The sequence below is a fragment of the Dermacentor albipictus genome, chromosome 1 (assembly GCF_038994185.2).
Source record: "Dermacentor albipictus isolate Rhodes 1998 colony chromosome 1, USDA_Dalb.pri_finalv2, whole genome shotgun sequence".
Taxonomy (NCBI): Eukaryota; Metazoa; Arthropoda; class Arachnida; order Ixodida; family Ixodidae; genus Dermacentor; species Dermacentor albipictus.
In genome coordinates this window covers 42,095,267-42,101,266 of record NC_091821.1, presented here as the reverse complement: position 1 = coordinate 42,101,266, position 6,000 = coordinate 42,095,267, and positions in this window count along the sequence as shown.

Below are 6,000 nucleotides of genomic sequence, written 5' to 3'. Positions count from 1 at the left end.
CTCTTGGCATGAAGGGCTTGGTCTGGCCACCTGCCAAGACGTGGCCATTTGTTCTTTGCAGGATGTCATTCCCATTGTGGTTGTAAGCATCGTAGCTTACTGAAGGTGGTATTAAGGATTCATTATTCCTAACAGGCTCATTTTCGTGCGACTTGGTAGAGGACGCGCCGGCCATGCGGGGAACAGTGCTTGGCACTGCGCCATGGCTTTTACAGTTAACACCGACGCTTCTACTCATCTGGGGCGCGATTGGAGATCGTTGTTCGAAACGCCCGATCAGTTTCACCTCACGCGATTGGCCTAGGCCGTGCCAACGGGTGCGGCTGACGACGTCTGCGCGGCATAGGCCAGTCGCGTGAGGCGAAACTAAACGCGTGTTTTGAACAACGATGTCTGATCGCGCCCGTCACCCGCGAAAATTAGCTTCAGATGATCGTAAACCTTTCAAGACCGCTTCTAGACCAGCTTTTTGATAACGTCCTAAAAACGTTTAGAAATTGGTTACGAATAGTTTTGCCAAAGGGATTACTTGTGTCTTTCCCAAACCTATTTCTAGACCAGCTTTTCGAATACGTCTTGCAAACCTGTTCTAGATCGTCTAAAGAAAGTAATTAAGCCGGACATTAGCAGAGATATACGACGTTTTCCCGCCGAAGTTCTCTCATTCGTGTCTTCTTTAACCCGTTTTTATCGTCTTGGATAAACGCTACGAAAACGTTACGTATCTCTTTTGTGCTACCTGGGTGGCACAGTTACCCGAGGACGACGCAACGAGCTATGGAAAGAAGAATGATAGGTGTAACGTTAAGGGATAAGAAAAGAGCAGATTGGGTGAGGGAACAAACGCGAGTTAATGACATCTTAGTTGAAATCAAGAAAAAGAAATGGGCATGGGCAGGACATGTAACGAGGAGGAAGGATAACCGATGTTCATTAAGGGTTACGGACTGGATCCCAAGGGAAGGGAAGCGTAGCAGGGGGCGGCAGAAAGTTAGGTGGGCGGATGAGATAAAGAAGTTTGCAGGGACGGCATGGCCACAATTAGTACATGACCGGGGTTGTTGGAGAAGTATGGGAGAGGCCTTTGCCCTGCAGTGGGCGTAACCAGGCTGATGATGATGATGATGATGACCCGAGTGCTGTGCCAACAGAACACTGTAGAGACAGCTAGGTCAGCTGCGGATGAATTGGCACAGTTACCGCGCGTGTGCGTCGCTTGTAAGCGAGGTTGCTAACGAAGTAGAGAGCACTGCTGACCCGACAGACGCGAGCACCCATGTCGAGTCAAATCTGCGTGCCGAAGAGAAGTGCCAGCTGGACGATGCAGTTGAGGGCAGTTCGCAGGATTGCGAGCTCCGTAGCTCAAGGGAAGACAACTGCATTGTTCAGGGATTGGTGCAGCTCTCCGCCAGTCTAAGTTGCCAAGAGAGGGATGGTTTAGTTAGGAATCATTCGGACTGTGCGGGTGAGACAGCGATAGAGACCGACGGACTGTGTGCCGAGGCACAGCGTTAGCTGTGCAATGCAGCAGAGGGCAGTTCGCAGGAGTGCGAGTTGCATAGCTCGAGTGAAGACTGCTGCATTGTTCCGGAGTCGGTTGGGCTGTCCGCCAGTCGTGGCAAAGTGAGAGTTGATTTAAATGAAAATCACTCAGACTGTGCGGGTAGGAGAACGGTCCGGGCCGACGAGATGTGTACCGGCCAGCACGAGACGCGAGAGGGCGGCATGAAAGGGAATTCAAAGAGAAAGCGCCGTAGAAAGAAGCGCCGTAAAGATCGGAAAGAGGTAAATAATGTAGCGCCGCCAAAGAAAGCGATAGACGCAAAAAGGCCGGGCGCGAGGAAAAGAAGGGTGCGGTCGTCGTTAACGATGTTGGCGCATCAAACACGTTCGAGCCACCGGTCAAAAAGAGACCGAGAAGCATGTTCTGCACGGACGCGGACAAAGGGCCCGGGGCAGTTGTGCTCCTCGTCGTTCCGTCGTTCTTTTCGGAGTGCAGCATGTAGTGCGAAGGAGCGCAAGGTGGCAAGACGAGACGAGGTGGTAGGGAGTCGCGACGCGGTCAGTCGAGTTCGTGATGAAAGCGTGGCGCCAGGACGCAAACTGGCAGGAGACTGCAACGTCTTGAAGGAGCTGATAGTGTGTCAGCTAGCCTTTTTGTTGTTCCTGCCTGTAGCCAGAATAGCTTCCGAACCGCGACCACCTCGAGTACGGCTCAAAAGTAGGAGTCAGTCGAAAACGTTTGGAACGGGAGGCCAAGAGAGCTTCCGGAGAAGTAAAGTGTGTTGTTTTGTTTTATTTTTGAGCATCTTGAAAATTTTCACGATTTAAGACTAAAGTTTCTCTCAATATGTAAGGTATGAGCTCTGTTTATGTTTTGGTTTGAGAAGCTCCGAGATTTGAAAGATGCATTTTAGGTAAAACTTTAGTTTCGCGGGTGTTAGTTAACCTGAAGGTCAAGGTTGTCCGTGAGAGGCCTATGGTAACGCGTGTATTAGTTAACCTTCTTTTTTATATAAGTGTTTTTTAATTTTCTAAGGTTAAGCGCGTAGGTTTTCAGTAAGTGCGTAATTTGCACTGAGAGGCGTTCATCATTAGCGCGTCCTGTGCGGACGGAAGGAAGCAGAAGGTTTATGACTGGGTTGCTCGTGTGTGTTGAGGGCGGCCGTGTTCTGACTTCTCTATGCGTGTGTGGAACTAGTTGTTAGAAGACGCATTTTTAAGGGTTCTGCGGAATACGTAAGTTACGCAAGTTTAGTTGTTCGTTTAAGGTACGTGTCCTGCATGGACTAAAGGAACAAATGTGAGTAAGCGTGATGAAATGCTTACGTACGACGCAAGTACGCGTTCTGAATAGAGACTACAAAGCTAGCGCGATTGTGATTACGTACCTGTGGAGTTGACCAGATTGTTCGGTGGCAACAGTACGAGCGATAAGTACGCCACTGCGATAAGGTAAGAACAGGCTGTTCGTGGACTTAGGCTGCTTAAGTTATGTTCGGGTATTGGGGGTTGAAAGCCTTCGGTTTAGTTCTGCGTAGACCTTCACTCTTGTGCAGCACGACAGTCAGATCTGGTTAAGCTCAAGGGGAACGTGAACGCTCGCTTTGGCGGCACGAAATTTGGGGGCAAAGTTTGGGGTTCCCAGTTGAGTGGCTTGCATAGAAATTTTGATAGGAAGCCTGGTGGGTTAACAGCTGATTCCGGGCGTTTGCACGCTGAGTGGTATTGTGTTGCCGGGATCGAGTCTTCCGTGCCGGTTGTTGTGAGATGGTTGAAGGCATTCCAAGTGTGCAGGGATTGCAGAGAGCAAAGCCATATTCTTGCTCGCCAGCCATTCTCTTCCTGCCCAGCGGTTGTCAGCAATGGCCAGTCGAGATTTTCCGGGCCATGAAGGAGCTGTTAGGAACGGCTTGCAGAGATGTCAACATGTAAGGTTTCTCAGTCAGCTGCAGCAGCAGGGTTGGCGTTTTCTGGGAAGCCACCGTCATTCTCCAGCCGAACGGCGACCGACTGTGTGAGCAGGACAATTCGCCGAGTCAGCAAATCTTCGTCACCGCTAAGACTAAACGCGATCGACGAACAGGGCTTTGTTACTGAACTCGTCACTGCCCACCTGGTCTGCCGTGAGCGGGGCAGTGCCCGAGGGAAGGTATTTGGCGGCACCTTCCCACGCGCCTTTCAAGACGTAAGCCCCGAGTTCTGCGAAGCCCGTGTCACCTCGGTGTGCCGGCAGTGAAACCAGTGCGTACGTGTGTGTGTAAGCCCTCCCGCTCAAAGGCGGCTCGGCTACGTTGTCTGGTCGAACGTTTTTCCCTTACCTAGGGATCTAGGGAGCACGGGTGTTTATAAGCAGCTGTTTGTCGGCTGCTAGGGTGTGCTAGTCACCGTGCTCGTGCTCTGTGCTGCGTGTTTGGAGCTTCGTACTCGCATGCTGTATGCTTCGTCTTGCGTGCTCCATTTGAGAGTCACGCTAGACTGTCAAATGTATCCCCTGTCCTAAATGTAAATATCTGTAAATAAATCCTGCTCGCCTAGTCCTGTCCCCCCAAGTTCCTCCCTACGACCTACAACCCTTACAACTGGTGGCAGGTGCGAGATCGTCAGACAACTCTGACAATACAGGCTTAGAAGGCGGAATATCTGCGTGAAGTTGATTATAGTAGGATGGGATTCATCTCAACCGAAGGAACGCACTAGTACAATGTATTGCTGAAAAATACATGATTAAGGGAATTTCCTAGCAAACAGTGCAATGTGAATGCAGTCACAACAAATGTGAACGGTGTAGCTTACCTCCAGTGGATCTTGATTTAATTGGCAATGGAAAACTGCGCTAGATCAAGACAGGCAACCTATAATAACATGATTCGTAATTCAAGCAAATATAAATAATGCGCTTTGCTTTATTTACCCAGGGCACCTGGAAAACCAATTACGTCGCAGGCGTTTGATGCATAAAAATAGGGCAAAAAACTGCTATTCCGTAAATATTTTCAAAACACACAATTAACCTACAAAAAAATGTGCCGCACGTAACGAATAATGTAGCCTACATTTTCCCTAAATGTCAAATTGCTGCCGATATAGGGCATCGGGGAAAATTTGTTAGAATTCACTATATCGCCTTGAGAAAGGCAGAAAACGATGGTTTACCAATTTTTATTCATCACCTAATTAAGCTGCACGGTTCATTTATTCCTGTACCTCATCCCATTCCTGTATTTCTTCGCAATATGAGCTCTGAATTTCGTTCCCCCACGACAAAGTGAAAACACGCACATAAGGTTTAAAAAGGAAAGCAAACTACAAACGTGATCCATCTGATTGCGGTCATGCTCGAACGCAACTGCAACGCTGCGACGCTGCCGGCCGTGGCATTCGGAAGGCGACGGTGGCGCCATCTAGATTTTCAATAAAAAATGCCTCAGCGCGGAACCCTTGTTGGACCCACTCTCCAAATCTAGCACATTCTAACATTACACATATCACAGCGCAGCAGCGCCAGATTTCCCTTTAGGTAATATAGTGAGAAACTCTATGCCCCAGATGGTCCAAATTTCCGGAGTCCCCCACTATGGCGTGCCTCATAGTCAGATCATGGTTTTGGCACGTAAAACGCCATACTCTTTTTTTAAATAAAAAGTTATTGGCAAAAAGTGAAGCGCCACCTCCTCAACGCAACTGCACCACTGCTGGAGTCGCACCTGACATGGCTGTGGCGGCAATTAACGGCCACGCGCGCTGCTAAGACTCTTCTCTGCGTTTGTTATATAGTAGGATGTAGGATACAACTTTTGAAAAAAACAGCAGTTGGCAACCAAGGCACACGCACCGCGCGGCGTTGTGTTACTGCTCGTAGGAGGATCAAAACTAGAATCCAGACTGACCCGTGGGTTGGGGCTCGCCGATGCCTGCACGTGCCAGGAATGTATAAGATCGGCTGTCCTCTATCGCGGACAGCCAATTTTTTATGCGAAATTCCCCTGGCAGACTTCGGCCTCCGTGGCCCGTACGTGTTAGTCCGCTAGCCATCACAGAAGCAAAGTCGTCGTCCTGCGACGTTTTCAAAATGGCTTCGTACTTAATACCTCCGCAGCGTAGTTTTTTCATCGGCGAAAGCGACGAAGTGTGCAACAGACATGGATAAAGCAGTGTATGGAGTCTGAGCATTTCACTCTTCAAAAGTCCTCGGTGCAGTTTATTTCATTGCTGAGCCCGTTTTACTTGTGAAACTTCTCTGCCAACTGAAGTGAAACTTGACAGTAAATAGTTGCAGCGAAGCAAGCGCTTCATTTCAGTTCAATAAACGATTTGGCTTTCGCCGTTCCAGTATAATAGATGAGTGAAAACGTATAAAATTACGCGTTTATAACTTTATTTTTGTGGTTACCGCCTTATTTAGGTTACAGGAAAAGTTTGAAGCACGAACTATTTGCAGCCTCGCGGAGGAACAGTGGCTGGCGGTTATGAGGGCGTGGGCGGGGCTTCACTGCAGAC